We start from the raw sequence: 19,739 nt of genomic DNA on the forward strand, positions 1-19,739 counted from the left end.
CCTTGGCAAGCCTGTAACGGAACCAAGTAAACAGTCCTGACATCCTGATGCCAGTCCCCTGCTCTGACAAGTTGGACTGCTAATCGCCTTCTAGAGCTCCCCCTGGTTTCGGGGGCTAAGCCTGAATGCTTCCAAAAAGAGGAGAGGGGACAGACACATAGTGGGCATGGGGATATTGGGATATGACCGTGTTGCTTTTGGGAGGCTGACAATGTTTTTATTCTCATTTTGGTTGGTTCCCAATGGTGTGGCCCAAGTGTAGGAAACACAGAGGAGGCCGGAAATTCCTTAGACCTGGGCACAAGAAAAATAAACACTAGCTTCCTGTACATAGTTTTACATTACTGTTTAAAATAAGTGACCCTGCTACTGGCCAGCAATCGCCCCACAAAGGAGTGAAAGCTATGGACTAGAGTCAAGAGCAGAGCATGTCCTAACACAGTGAGTGAATGAGAGAGCGTGGTCAGGACACTAACCTGAGAGGTAGAAGCACTAGAGTCAATTCCTTGCTCTGCCCCAGACTTCTTGTGTGACCTTGGGAAAGTCATTTAATCTCTGTGCCTCAGTTCCCCATCTGTAAAATGGGAGTAACACATCTGTATCTTGGAGATGTGTGTGTGAAGATAAATACCCTAAAGATTGTGTCATAGGTAAATGGCATCAAAACTTTTATTGCCTCCATTGCTATCTGTCTAGTTAATGTAAACCTTGTTAAGAGAAAGACAATACATCCTAAAATAAGAAAGTTAGAGGGGTAATGATCCTTGTTTTTCCTCCCCTACAAATAAATGTTGACCCAGCCTCTGATCCATTTAGGTCTTATAACTAAGGCCGTCCCTCACAATGACTGTCACTTCCAGAGGTGTTGTAGAGAATAGTTCAGAGGGTCATTTCTTGAGACATACCGTGGATGATGCCATGGAGAAGAATGGTGTTTGTGCCAATTTATAGAGCACCTCTGATGTAGGGAGATATTGCTACAATTTTACTTTGGGTGACGAAAATAAATATCATGGGCCATGTTATGGTTTCGATCCTATAGCAATCCCAGAACGACTGATGAGAATTCTCCTGACCCAAAATGTCAGGGTTTGGCAAAAAATGGGACCTGACTCTGAATTCTCATCTTTGCCAAACCAAAGCCTCTTCTAACAGGTTCTGAAAAACTAAAAGCACCCCCTGATTCTGTCTTTCTCTAGCTATAAGCCTCAAGAAATGTGTCTCTAGGGGACTCTGCTAAATCTCTCCTTGCATGGTCTAGTCTATTCTTGTGCTTCACTGTCGGCATGTGGGTTTCAACGTCTCATAAGCAGCCACTCTAACAGGAGCATGGACAGTTTTGCATTTGTAACAAATATTTACACAGGCACAGTAGTAACAGCTGCTGATTATGATACCACTGCTCAGTGCCAACCATCTCCTATAGTGGTAACACCTATAACTCCATTTATGGCTAACAGACTTTTTGTGCTCTCTCTTAGGTACTTATATGTAGCTAGGCCACTCGCAATCTCTAATGTATTTAGCCTCATAACACCTCTATGAGGCAGGGCAATGCTATTGTCCCCATTTTATGGATGGGGAATTTGAGGACAGAGAGGCTAAATAGCTTGCCCAAAGTCACACACGTCGTCTCTCGCACCCGTATCCTATCCAGGCACTGGGCGAGGGCACTGGATTGTGGGTCAGGAAACCCGAGTGCTACTCCTGGATCTGAACTGAAGCATGACCTGGAGCAAGTCCCTCCCCCTCTGTGTGCCTTGTCAATTTCATTGGTAAGGGGCAGGGGCTGCCTCATACTGTGCATTTGTACAACACCTAGCACAGTGAGGCCTGGCTCTTGGCTGGGGTTTCTAGGTTCTGCTGGATAAATAATAAATGATGCTACTTCTCAGGGGACAAGAGGAGGAGCCTGTTAAATATTGCCCTGGAAAATCACAGAAATTACCTTCGCTGGGGTTGTTGCAGGTGTCTTCCTCCTCTTCCCCGTGCTTGGTCCCTGCATCGCTCCGTGCCCCAAAGGGGGGGTTCATTCTGCAGGCAGCTTCACCTTGGGGGCATTTAGTCTATTTAGAGAGTCCCATGAGGAAGCTGCAGCTGGTGTGGTCAGAAATGTCATTCAGTGAGTGGCCAAGTTTTGGGGGCCTGGAAGATTCTCTCAGCCAGTTAAGCCTTCTGAGCAGCTTACACTGTGACTGTGTGTGTGTGTGTGTGAGAGGGTAGGGGAGTTCCCCCTTTCCTATTTCTAACCTACATTTTTAGACACCCCACCCCACCCCTTTAGGGGCATGCCACTTAATTTCCCTCCCACAGCTCAGTCTTCCTGGAATGACTAATACCCACCCTTCACTTTAGTTCCCTTTAGGCTCCTTGCTTTGGCTATTTCTAAGAGCTTTACACTCATCCCTCTGCCTATCTCCAGCTGTTTTTGCTCCTTCCTGGTTCATTCATAGCTTTGCCTGTTGCAATGAGCCTTACTATAGATCTGCCCATTCAAGTGTAAGTCCCTGTGTATCCCTCTCTTTCCCTTCTGCACTCTGCACCCGGCCTGTTCACTTTCCTCTCCATCTCCCGGTTTATGCTCCGAAAAGACCTGCATGATCCCTTTTGTATTCCATGCTCTCCGCTCCACCCCTATGCTTGGTCCTCCCACCTGTCTGTGTCCTTTACCAACCCTGGCCATTTCCACACCTCCTGTCCACCTCAATCACTGAAAGTGACAGCAACAACTCAGAGCGCTGTTGAATTACACCTCTTCAGCTGTCCTGCTCCGGGAGGGCCCATCTCAATTTTTATCCCCTTTCCGAATGGTGAACACAGGCTTGATTGACCACATGACGAGAAAAGACCTCTGAGAATGGGGCTATTTTATTTTAAATCAAGGCAGTTTAATAACTTATTTACCAGCTCCGGTCGCTGACCGTATTAATAAAAATATATTTAAGAATGAAATAAAACAAGCACAATAATATCACTTCCCACCAAGGATCTCAACGCACTTCACTGCCGACACAAGTGGAGCCTCTCAAGACCCATGTATGGTAGGAAAGTATTGCTATCCCCATTTTATTGAGGGGGGAAGCTGAGGTACAGAGAGTACGGGCCAGGTTTCTGGAAAAAGTTCGGCACCCACCAGCAGCCGTCATGGCCAATGGGAGTCAAGTGGGGGATTCTCCATCCTCCTCAAGGGGAGCTGTGGAGTGCTTCTGAAAATATACCTGAGAGCTCTCAGGTAAAGGTGGCTATTTTTGTTCAGGTGCCTAAGTGGGAGCTGAGCTCTTTTGAAAACAGGGGCTCCGCTTGCCAGGGCCGAGTTCATCGGAAAATTCTAGCACGTGTTAAAACAAGTTATTGGCAAAGATGGGAATAGATCCCAGGAGTCCTGTATCCCACTTCCTAACCCTAACCATGCTGTTTGTAATAATAGCCCTTTGGATGCTGGAAATGAATTCCATTTCCTTCATGAATGGTTTTTCTGCCAGCTCACACCACTTCTTTTACTGTAGAGTTGCTCCTTAATGCTGGGCTAAGGACACTGGTCTGTCTTTCTGGGGTATTTATATGGCCCCCATCACTGTATATCTGAGCACTTCACAATCTTTGTGTTTGTCCTCACCAGACCACTGTGAGTTCAGGGAGTGCTGTTATCCCCATTTTACAGTTGGGGAGCTGAGGCATAGAGAGGATAAGTGACTTGCCCAAGGTCACACTGGAAGTCAGTGGCAGGGCAAAGATTTGCACCCAGGTCTCTCACGTGTTAGGCTGGTGCTCTTATGACTGGTTTGTTGTTGTACAGTTCGAGACAAAGGGGGGGGGGCTTGGCTGTATACACAGGATTGTTATTGTAGGGTTACTGAGCATTAGAATTGGCCAACTTTTTTTCAACTGAAAAGTTTTCCCACTAAAAATAGTTTCATTAAACTATAATTATTCTGCACAAAAATGTCCTTTTTTAAAAAAAAATTACATATTTAATGTTTCAAAGGAAACTTTGAAACGAATCAAAATGAAAAAATTTCAGAATGAAATTTTAGTTTTGATTTGTTTTTTCTTTTGAAGAGTTCAGAGCCGGTGCTAGCCCATTGGGGGCTTTAAGCAGTAATATTTTTTGGGGCGCCCTCCCCCCACAATACTAAAACAGGCAAGTTCTTATAACAGAAAGCAAATAGCAGGCCTCCTTCAGCTGCTTGGGGCCCCAAGCAATTGCAGAGCCTGCTTATGCCTAGCACTGGCTCTGGAAGAGTTGCAGTTACATAGCTGCTGAGGTTGTTTTTTCCTTTTGCATTTGCTACTCTAACTTTTCCAAAGTTGGTGAAATTTTGAAAGATTATAGAGTGGGGTGCAAAAGGAAAAAATGAAGCTTTTCTTTTTTTTCAAAAAAAAAAAAGAGTTGAGAAAAACAACAAATTATTTAGATGACAAACTCTTTAGGGCAGTGATTGTCTTTTTGTTCTGTATTTTTATTTTATTTTTCTAAGTGCTAGAAGCACTTTCTTTTGAAACAAATTGCATCCTCTGTAAAGAAGTATGCAGCTATGATTGTTCTCAGTTGTAGCTCACTGTCTTCTCTCTGGATGCTTTCCTCGGCGAGATGTGCTAAGCTAAAGCAGAGTCTTTGCCCTGAAGAGTTCACAGTGCAAAGGCAAAGTACAGTAATAACATACAGAGTGCTCTTTATAGCTGGAATGCTTTGCAGAACAGGTGGGGTTCCAGTGTTTTATGAGTCAGGATGGGGAGCGTGCTAAACAGGTGGAGGTCACGGTGAGCACAAGGGGTGACTTGAAAATGGCAATGGAGACGGCACAGGGCAGAGGGTGTTCACAAGCTGGTAAAAAGAAAAAAGGGAGGTCAAGTTTCAGCATTCCCCATATTTGAGAGCTCGGCACAAGCAGGAGAACTTGAACTTAGAATCCTTGATGTACAGTGGTTTGAAATTAACTCTTTAACACCCTAGTGCCGCCTAAGGGATAGGGGCTTCTCGCGTAGGCTACTTCAGTGCTGTTCCCGGGAAAGTATGAAGGTTCCAATGGAATGTAGTAGCACATCGCCACGTTCTCCTGCCAGCCCAAAGCTGCAGCAGAACTGAGCAGAACGCAGCTGATAAAAGCATTGGAAATCAGCAGTGTGTGCATTACTGTAGCCCCGATGAAGTGAGCTGTAGCTCACGGAAGCTTATGCTCAAATAAATGGGTTAGTCTCTAAGGTGCCACAAGTCCTCCTTTTCTTTTTGCGAATACGGACTAACACGGCTGCTACTCTGTAGCCCCTATGGGAGTCAAAGAGGAATTGCCCGGGCTGTTTGCACCAGGAGTGGCAGTCTGTTCTCGACTCCGTGGGTACGCCTACCCTGCAGCTGGAGGGGTAACTTCCAGCTCAAGTAGACGTACATGGGCTAACTGTGATTGAGCACAGCATAGCAGTGTCACTGTGGTGGTGCAGGGGGCAGCATGGGCTAGTCACCCAAGTACGTACCTAGGGTTGCCGATGGGATTGTACTCAAGGTGGTTAACCTGTGTGCGCTGTCTGCTATTTTTACTGTGCTAGCTGGATCAAAGCTAGTGTGGCGACATCTACCTGAGCTAGAAACTACAGCTCCAGCTGCAGGCTAGATGTGCCCTGTGTGTGTGAGAAAGAGACCTTTTGCCTCAGTTTACTCATCTGTAGAATGGGGATACTAATACTTCGCCTTTTTAAAGCACCTTCAGCTTCTTAGGGCTCGTCTGCATTGGGGAAAGCCTGCAGTAGCTGGTGTGCACTAGCTACTCCACACTAACCCCCCATGTGCACACGCTTACTGCGCACTAAAAGTGCCTTGGTGCTCATTAGCTTACCGCACTTTGGAAGCGTACTTAGCGAAACTGCCTGAGGGTGCACTCGGTGCACAGTCAGAGTGACCCAGGTTGGGGGTTAGTGCAGAGTAGCTGGTGCGCTTTAAATTCACACCTTAGCTTACTACACACTAACTTCCCATGTAGACAAGCCCGCAAATACAAATAGCTGTTAAAGTGACCTGTGCCCCATGTTTTTCGCCTTCCTCTGTAGCATGGGGCACAGGTCACTTGCTGGAGGATTCTCTGCTCCTTGAAGTCTTTAAGCCACGATTTGAGGACTTCAATAGCTCAGACATAGGTGAGAGATTTTTTGCAGGAGTGGTGGATGAAATTCTGTGGCCTGCGTTGTGCAGGAGGTCAGACTAGATGATCATAATGGTCCCTTCTGACCTAAATATCTATGAATCTATAAGTGGAAAGTATTTAGTACCAAAAATCTTCAGGGTCTTCTCTGGCATATTGATTATTGGGGTGTGCAGGGGTCTGAGGTCTGCAGGTCGTATTTGGTCACCCACAATTTCGAGTCAGGGTATTTTCTTGTCATGTGCTGGTCTGATCATCAGCATATCAAGGAAGGATGATAAGAAAAAAAGAACCCAACCTCCTAATTTGATCTCTCGACACTCCATGAATCCAGCTTTCAGATGTCCTGGGAAGATCCCCATCAGATTTCTGACCAGGACTTTGGACCAAAAGAAGAAAAGACCCTGCCCCAAAAATTATCCTAGGTTTTGCACTGAGCTCAGTATAACCTTGGGAACAGCTACCAGACTTCCTGTGAATATGCAATAGGCAGGAAGTGTAAATGCGACATTCATGGAGTATGGCAGAAAAAAATTTCCCCAGTGAAAAAGGATGGTCTGGTTTAGTCTAGTGATTAAGGCACTGGATGGGAGTTGGGACATGTGGGTTTAATTTCCTGCTCTGCCACAGACTCTCTGTGATCTTGGGCAAGTCATTTAATATTTCTTTGTCTCAGCTTCCCCATCTGTAAAATGAGGATAATAATATTTACTTTGTCCATCCTGTTTGTTTAGATTGTTTTGGAGCAGCAGCTGTTTCTTACTGGATATGTGGACAGTGGCTAGCAGAGTAGCTGTGATACAAATGATTACCTTTCTTTTGGGGCACTGTGAAGTGCTCAGTCCTGCAGGGATGGGCAACTTGGAAATTTTGTTGAGCAAGCGTGGGTGTGGAGCAGCTGCTTTTGTTGTGTAAGGATGTGGGGTATGGCTGCAGAGCCCAAAGGTCATTCTCTGTTTTGTAAGGCAGAGGTCTGGAGTGTGGGGGCAGGACAGACGGCAGTTCACTGCCGGGATGGATTTCTGTGTCCTTCGGTATCACCAGCTCCAAACAGTCAAAAATAATGAGTCAAGTCTCCAAAAGTCATAAGATTGGCTTAAAAATTGAGATTTTAAAAAAATAGTAATAACAAAAGCAACCTTTTTTCTTTCTAGTTTCTGAGCATTTATGGTTAACGTGTTTAAGCTTTTCTGCATAACCATGAGAACTGGAAACCTACTTCTTTTTAAAAATGAAAGCTGATTCTCAGCTCATCCCTCCTCTCCAGGTGCTGTAACTTTAAAACATGAAACATTGCAAGACTCCCAATAAAATCCTCAGCATTGGCAACATTGCTCATGAAATGTTTAGATAAAAATAAGTAAATTGTTAAAAGAAAAGGAGTACTTGTGGCACCTTAGAGACTAACCAATTTATTTGAGCATAAGCTTTCGTGAGCTACAGCTCACTTCGTCGGATGCATACTGTGGAAAGTGTAGAAGATCTTTTTATATACACACAAAGCATGAAAAAATACCTCCTCCCACCCCACTCTCCTGCTGGTAATAGCTTATCTAAAGTGATCACTCTCCTTGCAATGTGTATGATAATCAAGGTGGGCCATTTCCACCACAAATCCAGGTTTTCTCCCCCCCCCCCCCCCACACAAACCCACTCTCCTGCTGGTAATAGCTTATCTAAAGTGACCACTCTCCTTACAATGTGTACGATAATCAAGGTGGGCCATTTCCATTCCAGGGTTTAACAAGAACGTCGGGGGGGGGGGGGGGGCGGGGGCGTAGGAAAAAACAAGGGGAAATAGGTTACCTTGCATAATGACTTAGGCTTGGACAGAGACTGGGAATGGCTAAGTCATTATGCAAGGTAACCTATTTCCCCTTGTTTTTTCCTACGCGTCCCCCCCCCCCCCCAACGTTCTTGTTAAACCCTGGATTTGTGCTGGAAATGGCCCACCTTGATTATCATACACATTGTAAGGAGAGTGATCACTTTAGATAAGCTATTACCAGCAGGAGAGTGGGGTGGGAGGAGGTATTTTTTCGTGCTTTGTGTGTATATAAAAAGATCTTCTACACTTTCCACAGTATGCATCCGATGAAGTGAGCTGTAGCTCACGAAAGCTTATGCTCAAATAAATTGGTTAGTCTGTAAGGTGCCACAAGTACTCCTTTTCTTTTTGCGAATACAGACTAACACGGCTGTTACTCTGTAAATTGTTAAAAGCTCCCTTTTTTTCTTTCATGCACAAAGTAACACAGGGTTAAAGGTGTATTACTCTGAGTTGCAGAGGAACTAAAAAGTCAGACTTGGTCAGAACAATCAGTTTGTGCCTGGTGTTGGACTGAAACTAGAACTGGTTTGAAAATAGAATTTTTTTCCTGTGGAAAAACTTAAAAAGAAAATTAAATTTTGATATTTTTTTCCCTATGGCAAGGTTTTATTTATTTATTTATTTATTGGGTGAAAAAATAAATATTTAGATTCAGAAACGTTGCTGCTGTCTAATCCCATTCTCTGCTGGCTGGGTTAGACTACATCTCCCATGATGCACCATGGTTTCTCCTCATGGAAAGGTGAGGTTCCTGGTGGACTATGGGAGTCTGTAGCTATGATACTGGATTTGCAAATTGAAATTTTCAGTGGAAAGCTGACACTTTTTGTGAAAAACTTTATTTAGTTGGAAAACAGTTTTGGGAGAGAATTTTCAGCCAGCCCTGGCTGAAACCATACAAAGCTATTGAGTTTCCTCCTGCAAACAAAAATATTCCCAAACCCAAACCAAACTTGGTCCAGATTTATTTAAAGGTTTGCAGCACTCAAAGGTTTCTTTGGAGTCAAAACTGAGCCAATCCCCCACCATGGTCCAAGTTGAATACTATTAATGGAATGATTGATTTGATGAATAATAATAAAAATTTCCAAATAATTTATTTGCTGACTAATTCCCTCCTCAATATTTGTCCAGCTCTGGTATTAACAAAGTAAAGCACCATTTCTAAATGTGATAGTAGAATTCACTATAAAAGGAATCAATACAGAAAGGCCTTTTGTCTAATGAATTTAATAGATCTACTAACTCATGTCTCAAAGGGTTGAATCTAATTGCTTCTTTACTGATCCCAGGGCTTGTGCTTTACTGTCCATGGAGTTTGTCTTATGAATTGTATCAACTCTTTGTTGAATAAATACATGCTTGACAGTGTGCATTTGATTATTGAAAGTATTTATAACTATTACAGCTCTTTGGGAGGCATAAAACAGATGGACCGGGATGAGAGAAGGAGAGTATGTGAGACTGAAAGTTGTAGTGACATTAAATTTTGCAGTGCGATAAAAAGAGAGGCACCATACTGGGTTGAAATGGCCTCTTTCCTCCCCTTCTCCTTCAGGAAAATAATCCTGTGGTGTTTTGACTGATAAATGAGCACTAGATTAGTCTACAACTGTAACTCCTTATGCTACGATCCTGTCAGATTTGACAACCAAGAAGCATCAAGCTAGGTATATAATTGAATGGGAGCCCTCTAAGGGAAAATCTAGCTGCTGCACTTCCTGATTTTCCCCAGTGTGATGCTAAAAATTTTGGAGGAGGTGTAATATTCAGGTCATGACCATTAAAGATCCCAAGGTATTTTCTCTGAGAGATTGGTTGTTGGTGCCAATATTCCAATCAAATTCCAATTAGCATAATTCTACTCTGTCTTCCCTTGCAATTTCCACTACATAAAGTATTCTTCCTCACCTCTTATCCTGGCTAGCTGGGTAATGTTACTGTGAGCTGTTAAGCAGCTGATTTGTTCCATCCTAGACCTGGCTTCATTTCAGTGAAGAAGCAGCAATCTTTATAATTTATACATTCTTCACAGAGCAGTTTGGGAAGAAACAGGCTCAACAGATATTCATTCAGATCAATTTTTTATTACGCCGCATTCTATAACATTGTTGACCTGGAAGGAATAGCTCCTCCTCCACGGATTATGCACGGTTTTTTGTGTGTGCTGATATACGCTGAACCAGTCTCTCAACAAAATAGCTTCATGTAATTCACACCTCATTTTCCTATCCTCACCTCTGAGTCTGTCTTTCATTGCGGTCTTTTCCCAGGCAAATTCTCCCAGTGCTTAATTTGTGCCTCTAGAGTTGGCAGTTCATAATCCCAGCACCTCTGGACTTGCTGCATCAGTTATGAAAGTAAAAAAAAATTGCTTTAGCCCCGGTACCTAATTGTTTGAGCCCCAGCACCTCTTTCATTACAAATTAAGCACTACATTCACCCTTACCCAAAAATGCCTTTGGCTCAATTTTCCCCAGCATCTGAGCTCTGCTTGGCGCAAAGGAGTGAGAGGTGCTGTCAGGGAGCCAGTTACAGTAATCCTACTCTGGCCTGGCCCTGGTGTCAGTTAGACAAATCCCTGGGCTGCTCTGATTTATGCCAGTGGTATAAATATGCCAGTAGCCGATTGGCATAGAGGAGTTTTGGTCTGCCACATTCCCTACACCGCAGAGTGGGGAGGGGGCCTGTGACTCGGGGGGCCTACCAACAAGAGTTCCTTTTGACTAGGGGAGTTCTCTGTTGACCAGAATCTGTTTCCTATACACCATCCGAGTGGTGCAAAGGAGATGACCTATAATGGAGAATTGGTGCCCTTGACTGTGCCTTTATTTACCATGAAGGGGTAAAAGTGGCTTGGAACAACTAAACCCATGGTGCTTCGCACCTGCTTGCATATTTGTAGGGGGGCGGGGAGCAGTTGTTGGGAGTTACAAATTCTGGGAGTCTTTTTGGGATCTGAGGCCTGGAACAGCTGACCCTGCCTGCAAATATTTCTGTTTGCCTTAATACACTGTCTATAGGGGAAGGGGATGTAGAAATGAAAGAGAGAGGGTTGGCCTGGAAGTCAAGCTGAAAAGCAGGTTTGTGAGTCTGAAATACAGGCACTAAGCTCTGAAAATACAAATTAAGCCCCCTGCTGAGTCCCCTCCTGCCCCTTGGAGGCTGTATTCGCTTTCCAGCCCACTCTCCCAGGTAATTCGGGAGCATGCTAGGCATGGCTGCTGACCTCCAATCCAAACGGGCTCATCCAGAATGGGCTGGCAAGGCACCTGCCAATTGACATGGCGCAGTCGGGGGTGGCACACTCCATTCCCTGCTGGTGATAATGCCACCAGCTGGAACTACACATCCCAGAACCCCTTGCACGGTGACTAAGGAAGGTGCCTTTAGGGACTAAGGGATGGGAAAAGGCAGAAATCTCCTGAGAACAGCTGAGAAACTGTCCCCTTTGCATAAATGGTTGGATGCAAATCTGAACCTCAAGTTATTAAGAAGGTGTATCCCATACCCGGACTTCCATCCCAGAGCTTTCTATAGGAGTGTTTGCTCAGATGGCTGCACTAATCTGTGGTTGGTGTTGGCTGATGCTCTCTTTTGGTATAACAATAGCCAGTAGGAGTCAGTGGATACTGGTGCCTGGTAGCAGCTGTGTCAGGATCCACCAAGCCCACTTGCTGCTAATTGAAATATAGAAGACACATAATACTGAGATATATGCATACCCCCAGCCCATCAGCTCAGGAAATCATGTGATCAGCACCCCTCACTCTGGTCCCAATGGGTCATCCTGTTCAAAGTGCCCTGCATTGTCTTCTGCTGGCAGTTCCGACCACTATGCATCAGGATGACAAATGGGTAACGTGTGGCACCTTTCTTCGCCCTCCAGAGTTGAACATGCTGTTTCGGTGCCTCAGAACAATCCTAGCTCCTGATGTAGCTGGGCTGGGACAAGGGAATGAGGCACGTTAATAATGCCGAGCTCAGGCACAGATGTGGCAGAAATAACATTTAAAAAAAAAGTTATAAAGAAATCAACTAGGATGGTGGCCACTCAAGGATGGACTAATTAGAGCAGAATAATTAGTAATTTTATCTAAGGTACTTATATGGCCCCCATAATTCTGATACAATAAATATTGATGTCCCTTACCTCACAATACAGCTGAAACACACAGAGGCTAAGTGGTTTACCCAAGGTCTTTGGTGGAACAAGGACTCACACCCAGGTTTCACAAGGCCTAGGCTACTGCCCTAACCACTGGCTCATCCTTCCTCTTGATATCAGTCTTTATTGCTAGATCTCACATGCTGTGCAAATTCAGGCTGATGTGACCCTTGCATTTTCCAGGTAGGGGAATTGTGGCACAGAAAGGTCAGTGCACTAAAGATAGGTTTCAGAGGAACAGCCGTGTTAGTCTGTATTCGCAAAAAGAAAAGGAGTACTTGTGGCACCTTAGAGACTAACCAATTTATTTGAGCATGAGCTTTCGTGAGCTACAGCTCACTTCATCAGATGCATCTGATTCCACGGTATGCATCTGATGAAGTGAGCTGTAGCTCACGAAAGCTCATGCTCAAATAAATTGGTTAGTCTCTAAGGTGCCACAAGTACTCCTTTTCTTTTTGCACTAAAGATGTTACACATAAGGGTTCTGGTAAGGGAATCGTCTTTATTTCCTGGCTCCCTATATGGGTCAGGATAACAAAGGATTCAGAGCTGCCCCATGACAAAGGTCCCTCTCCACTAAATCCAGGAGCTATTCTTATAGTCGCTGTCAAGGATGGAACCCTGTTACTGTAATCACTAGACCATGGTGGGATGAGGTTAGATTAATCTTCTACAGAATGAGAGGGGAGGTGAAAGGCTCCTGCCACTGTGGCTTACCTTTCCTGTTATGCTGCACAAACCGTGAACCCTCTGCAAAGGACAACACCGGCCACCTTTTGAGAAGGAGGTGTAACCCAGGGAGGTCCAGCAGAGCAGTGTGGTGGCAATTCCCTTGACAGGCTAAATAGCTGGCTTGGGGCAAGAGTGTGAATCTCCTCCCATCAGTGTTTTTACGACTAATCTGATTTTATACCAATCCTGGATCACGGTGAAAACACACTCATGCTGCAAAAGCAGGTATACCATGCACTCAGTTCAGAAACTTTCTTTTTCCGTAACGCTCTGGGCCATCATCAGGCTAGGATGGGTGGGGCAGAGCTCTAGATTTCACCCCTGAACACCGCTGCGGTGGAAAGTTTGCAGAGTCACTCTTCTGGCAAAATCTGGGAGCATAAACTTTATGCAGCTCTTCAGAATGCAGCCCTCCACCCTGCACCCGCTAGGCCGGGTGGAACATCCAGCCTGAATTCACCAGGTAGCCTGCAAAGGGTCAGGATTGACTAAAAGGACTCCAAGCTAGAGGCACAATCTGAAGCTGAGTGTGGGTTTGAGTCCGTAAGTATACGGCGTTACCAAATTAGCAGCCCAGAAAGGGTTGGGCATCGTCTCTGAACTCTGCAATCTACTCTAGCTGAATCTATGGTCCTGCCATTTAAAATGGGGAACAAGATAACTGAACACTTTGTGTCTTTGTGGGTTGTTTTTTTTTTTTCTTTCATTCAAAAATCTATTCCCGACAGAATGCCAGTGGCTTTGAGTCTTTGCTCTGTAGCCTGAGACACCGGTGTGGATGCTGTCCCACAGCCAGCAGCTGTTGCCCTTGAGGTTTATACAGCTGTCGTGGAGGCAGGCGCAGAGGGGGTGGGGATACAGCTTTTCAAGCGCCTAGATCCCACAGGAGGGTCAAAGGTGAAAACGTTTGGGCTAAAAGAGAAACAGGTGGACATAGTCAGAAGGAAGGAACAGTGGCGTGTTTGTTTGTTTATTTATTTCCCCACTGCCTTCAAACTACATTGGAAGCCACCAGAAGAAATTGTCTGTAAAGCATTTAACGGAATTGACCCCAAAAATGGGATTGCAGAGCTGTGTTTTTAGGGTGTGTGTATTCAGGTGCAGGAAGAGAAAGGAGGAAGAGGCTTTGGAACTTCACTTTAATTTTGTTTAAACACAGGTTACTGATACAGCGCCCCTTAGATACTGTGCATTAGTGCTTTGATTTATCAACATTACTGATCGCGCCTCTCTTGCATAAGAGGCAGCATGGCCCAATGGGGCCTCACCTGGAATCTAAGCAAGCTGGGTTTTATTCCTGGCTCTGCTGCTGACCTCTCATGTGACTTTAGGTAAGTCACTGTCCTCCTCTGTTTCTCCTCCCATGTCTGGTGAGTGTGTTTGTACAGGGGCTAGCCTAGAGGGGTCCTGGTCTTGACTGAGGCCTTGCGGCTTCTCTGTAACAGTAATAGCAGGTACCCATAGCATTGACTGACCCCTATCAACTGTTCCTTGTGATAATAAGTACTTAGCCATGCAAGCAACAGGCTTCACCCCTAAAACAATCATGTTACAGAATGAGAAAGAACACTGTTAAGTCACCAATGCTACACCACTGCCTATACATGTATAATCCACTGCTTGATGTATGTTATGTGTTCCCCACTCTGTTCCCAACCCACAGAGGACATGGCCCTGTTACAGTTCCTAGCTAGTGAAGTTGGTTCTTTAGCTCCAGCTAGAGACTTTTAGCCATGGAGGTCTTTGATTCAATCCCTGCTGTTGTAGGCCTGGGACAAGCGTCCTCTGTCCAGAAGGAGTTTGTAACTTATTGGTCATTACACTGTTCTGTAGCGGTTGGTCCAGCTTAGCTGTAAAGATGCCAAGCAGTAATGAAGCTTCATCATCCTTCCCCAGTGGCACGACAATGGGGGTGGGTGGGGGGGATATTTAATTTGCCAGTTTAATTGCATCTGGGTCCTCAAACACCCTTATGCATTAATCCTAAGTGTGTGGTTATTGTATGGTGTCACTGCGGGGCAGAATTAAGGTTATCTGGGTGCCTTAACTGTATTTCCGTGCCTTCACATATCTGGATTTCTTTTAGGCCCGTCTACACTTACGGCGGCACGTACGGTATGTGTAGGTACACACCGCGGTGAAAGACAAGCTGTCTCGACAGTCGTTGCGGTGTGTAACTACAAGTGACCGCGAAAGGCTCTGGCAGGGGGAGGTAGTAGGGAAAGTAATCCCCTTTCCCCACTGCCATCCTCTTGCCAGAGCCTTTGCCTGTTGCTGGAGCCTTTCACTGTGGTGGGGAAAGGCTCTGGCAGCAGGGAGGCGGCAGGGCACTACGCCGCTAAGAGTAGCCGTGTAGACATGGGAGGCACTTAGGGTTCTGGTGTGTCTCTACTTGCCTAAGCCATGGCCATCTACACACTGCTGTTAATACCCATGCTAACTGGACATGCACTGTCAGTGTAGACCTACTCTTAAGTGTGACCTTGGTTTGTAATGCTTGTTTTGTGGAGAATTGCGAATGTTGCCCTTCAGTTTCTGATCCACACTCAGCCGGAGCTCCATCTTAACATAGTTTCATCTGGAAACTTACTAAATGCAGACAGTGTACTCTTTGCTCAACTGGGGGTTCAGAGTTCGTAGATTTTTAAGGCCAAAAGGGCAGGAGAGTGAGTTTGTGTGTGTATGGGGGTGGGGGGATGTGAGAAAACCTGGATCTAGGCAGGAAATAGCCCGACTTGATTATGTAAAGAGTTGTCACTTTGGATGGGCTATCACCAGCAGGAGAGTGAATTTGTGGGGGGGGGGGGGGGGGTGGAGGGTGAGAAAACCTGGATTTGTGCTGGAAATGGCCCACCTGTTGATCACTTTAGATAAGCTATTACCAGCAGGACAGTGGGGTGGGAGGAGGTATTGTTTCATATTCTCTGTGTGTATATAAAGTCTGCTGCAGTTTCCACGGTACACATCTGATGAAGTGAGCTGTAGCTCACGAAAGCTCATGCTCAAATAAATTGGTTAGTCTCTAAGGTGCCACAAGTACTCCTTTTCTTTAAATCATCTAGTTCTGCAGCAGGTCAGACAGAGGATTTGATCTGGCCAGGATGAAATGAGACCGTCCTGGCCTCAAAGATTTCACAGCACAAAAGACAGACAACAATGGACTCTGCTCAGCGGCTGCTTTAAATCTTCTCCTGCACAAATGTGTTCAGTGTACGATATTCTCCAAGTGGGAAATCAGTCAGTTTGTGTGACAAAATAAATCACTTCATCCACCTCCTGAAGAATATGATGAGTTATTTCCCTTGTCTTGGGGTGAAGTGAAGACCAGAAGCAGCCGACTGTGAGCTGCTTTCTTTTATGTGACTAATACGTACAAATCCAGAGTCCCCGGAGACTTGGGGGTCAGTGACAGCAGCGGCAGACTGTGAGAACAGGGCAAGCGGAAAGGAACTGTGCTCTCCTTTCATTCAAAGGGTTCAGCTGTCCCACCTGTTCCCCCTGGTTCGACATGGGTAGCAGGGATGGAGGAGGGGAAGCTGCGTGGATGGCATTTAACATAAAAACGTGTAGAACTGAAGGAATTTCACATTAAACATGGGGAACAACCGAGCAATAGTCTTGCCACAGATAATGACAGGAGGGGGCAAATGATCACAGGCTGTTGTGGATGGTGACAGAGTCTGTACTTCTGGGCTGAATCAATGCTCTGAGAAATAGGGACCAGGCCAAAAATGAGTCTGGTAATGAAAGGATAGTAAGAGCTGAATTTCAATAGGTGCAGAGTTGGAGTTTGATGTCTGTTGTTTGTTCAAGTTTCTCGGGTATCTCTGCAGTACAGGGCTAATGCGTTAGCTTGGAAGATTTCTTCCATCAAGGAAATGCCCTCTAGAAATTAATAGAGAATGGTGCCCTAAAGAATTTCTAACCCAGCGTGGAGAATCTGTAGCAGTACATTATACAGTTTGCTTTAAATATTCCCTATTTGCTCCTATAGGGTTTATAGGAATAATTTCTAATTAGTCTCCTATGCTCGCTGCTAACCGTAACCGTGTGACAATGGCGATACAATGGTATTGTTTCAGGCTATTTGGTGTTGGCCAAAAGGGGCACCTGGAGCATCTGCTCGCCAGAATATGGCGGCGGGTGCCATGGAAAAGCCGAAGATAGCTAGGTAAGCCGGAGAAGACGGTGGGGTGGGGTGGGGTGGCTCGGGCTCTGCGCGAGGCCTTGGTTTGACTCTTGGCTCTGCTGCAAATTACCGGTGGAACAATGGGTGAACCATTTAATCGCTCTGTGCCTCAGTTTCCATATCTGTGAGGCAGCGATGTTGATCCTGCCTTTGTTTTGTCATCTTAGTTTCTAAACCCTTCGGGGCACAGACTGCCTCTTACCACCCGTTTGTACAGCACCTAGCACAGTGAAGCCCTGATCTCGGCTGGAGACCTGCTGGTGCTGTGGGAACACAAATGAAATGAGATGGAGTAAATGATGGTAAAATGGAGGCTTCCGCTGCATAAAACCTAAACAAGATGGTGCCTATTAGGGTACGTCTACACTGCGATAAAAGACCCAGGGCATGGCTGTGGCCGGCCCAGGTCAGCTGACTCGGGCTTTGGAGCTAAGAATCGCAGTGTAGATGTCTGGGCTGGAGCCTGGGCTCTGCGACTTCTGGACCCGAGTCGATTGACCAGGGCTGAGACACTGTGGCACAGGTTTTTATTACAGTGTAGACGCACCTTTAGAGATCCCCAAGGGGGTTCATCTCTGGGAGAAAGCTTCAAAGACAGGATGTCTTTGTGTAGAATAGAATAGAATATCAGGGTTGGAAGGGACCTCAGGAGGTCATCTAGTCCAACCCCCTGCTCAAAGCAGGACCAATCCCCAACTAAATCATCCCAGCCAGGGCTTTGTCAAGCCTGACCTTAAAAATATCTAAGGAAGGCGATTCCACCACCTCCCTAGGTAACGCATTCCAGTGTTTCACCACCCTCCTAGTGAAAAAGTTTTTCCTAATATCCAACCTAAACCTCCCCCACTGCAACTTGAGAGAGCACAAGGATCCCTCCTTAGCTTTGCATGGAAGCCAGTTGCACAGCTTTCTGGAGCGGCGAGGATGCATATTCTACATTCTGGCTCTGACCATTACCTTGTGCTTCAGAAGGCCAGCTGTGGGATACTATGGTATCATGTATCACAGCCCTCCACAGGAAAGCACCAGAGCACAGCATTGCAAATCCTCCCTGAAGCGATGGGTCTCTTCTTACCAAGTCACCTTCTGTATCCAGCCTGTTGCTGCTATGGGCTGCTGGAGTTGTGGGTGGCCATTCAAACACACCCTATATAACCAGCACAACCACAAAAGGCTTGAGCTGAAACAAGCTGCCTCTTGAAACCAAAGGAGCCTCAAACCTGTCATTAAAGCAGCTGTAATGGCAATAAATTTAGTAGTTAAGGAAATTTGGTGACTGTTTGTTTGAAATGCAAGGGGGGTCGTTAGGGGAATGGCCCACAATAGATTTTTATATCACCCTGAAAAGCAATGCTGTGAAATTGTATTGAAATGCTCCTTTAAAAGTCACTGAAGAACAGTATTTTTCAACTCAAAGTAAACACTGAAATCTGTTTTCATGAACATAACACAATGGAGTAGCTTCATTACTAGTTAAAAGAAAAGGAGGACTTGTGGCACCTTAGAGACTAACAAATTTATTTGAGCATAAGCTTTCGTGAGCTACAGCTCAATGCTCAAATAAATTTTAGTCTCTAAGGTGCCACAAGTCCTCCTTTTTTTTTTGTGGATACAGACTAACACGGCTGCTACTCTGAAACCTGTCATTACTCGTTGTAACTGCTCTGGTTTCACATCAGGATACACTGAGGTAAAGGTCCGATTTGGATCAAAACTGGAGAGGGCAGAAATTTCATTGCAACTTGTTTTTTGAGGAAAAAAAGTTTTTGTTTTTGTTTAACTGAATGGAAATTTACCAAAAGTGTGTTTTTTCATTGAAAATGGTATTTAAAAATTTTTTGTTGAAAATTCATAGGAAATTTTAGAAAAATTGAATTTCTCCTGAAAAAATAATTTTGCATTTTTCTAAGTCGGCCTAATCCAAAGTTCCCTCAAGTTTGGTGTGTTCAGTTCCAGTATGTTGGTTCACTCCGATAGAGAAAACCAGCTGCAGAGCTGGCGTCTGAATCTCTGTTTGGGCCCGTATGCAGTAGCCTATAATAATTTTAGCAGAACAAATAGTTTTTTGTCATTTGCAATGAGTGTGTGTGTCTTGGAGAGAGATTTTTCTTGTGTTCTCTAACATCTTAGATAAACATCTGAGCTTTATTATCATCATTTATTATTCATTTATATTATGGTAGTGCCCAGAATCCCAATCATGGACCAGGACCCCACTGTGCTAGCCGCTGAACAAAAAAACAGTCCCTGCCCCAAAGTGCTTACAATCTAGGTAAAGCTTATGAGCTTGTGTTCATTTCCTCCAGGCTACAATCAATGTTTGAGTCAGATAGCCAGGCCCTGTCATTACGTATGCTGGTGAGCATCCTGAATTCTCACTGGTGGTTGTTGCACTTCCTTATCTTGTGTACACTTACTGCCAGAGATGAACCCTCCACATTCCTGTCTTTGGAAGAAGTAGAAACATGTCCTGAAGTATTTTTCCCAAGGTTGACCAGGTCGGTGAGGTAATATCTTGTATTGACCGACTTCTGTTGGTGAGAGAGACAAGCTTTTGAGCCACACAGAGCTCTTTGCAGGAAAATGCAAGGTGGAACAGATTGTTTAGCATAAGTAGTTAGCACATATTGTAAGGGACCATTCAAGGTCCGTTAACCCTTTTGTAGTCATAGCACAAAAAGG

Source organism: Caretta caretta, chromosome 3, assembly GCF_965140235.1.
Source record: "Caretta caretta isolate rCarCar2 chromosome 3, rCarCar1.hap1, whole genome shotgun sequence".
In the NCBI taxonomy this organism is placed as follows: Eukaryota; Metazoa; Chordata; order Testudines; family Cheloniidae; genus Caretta; species Caretta caretta.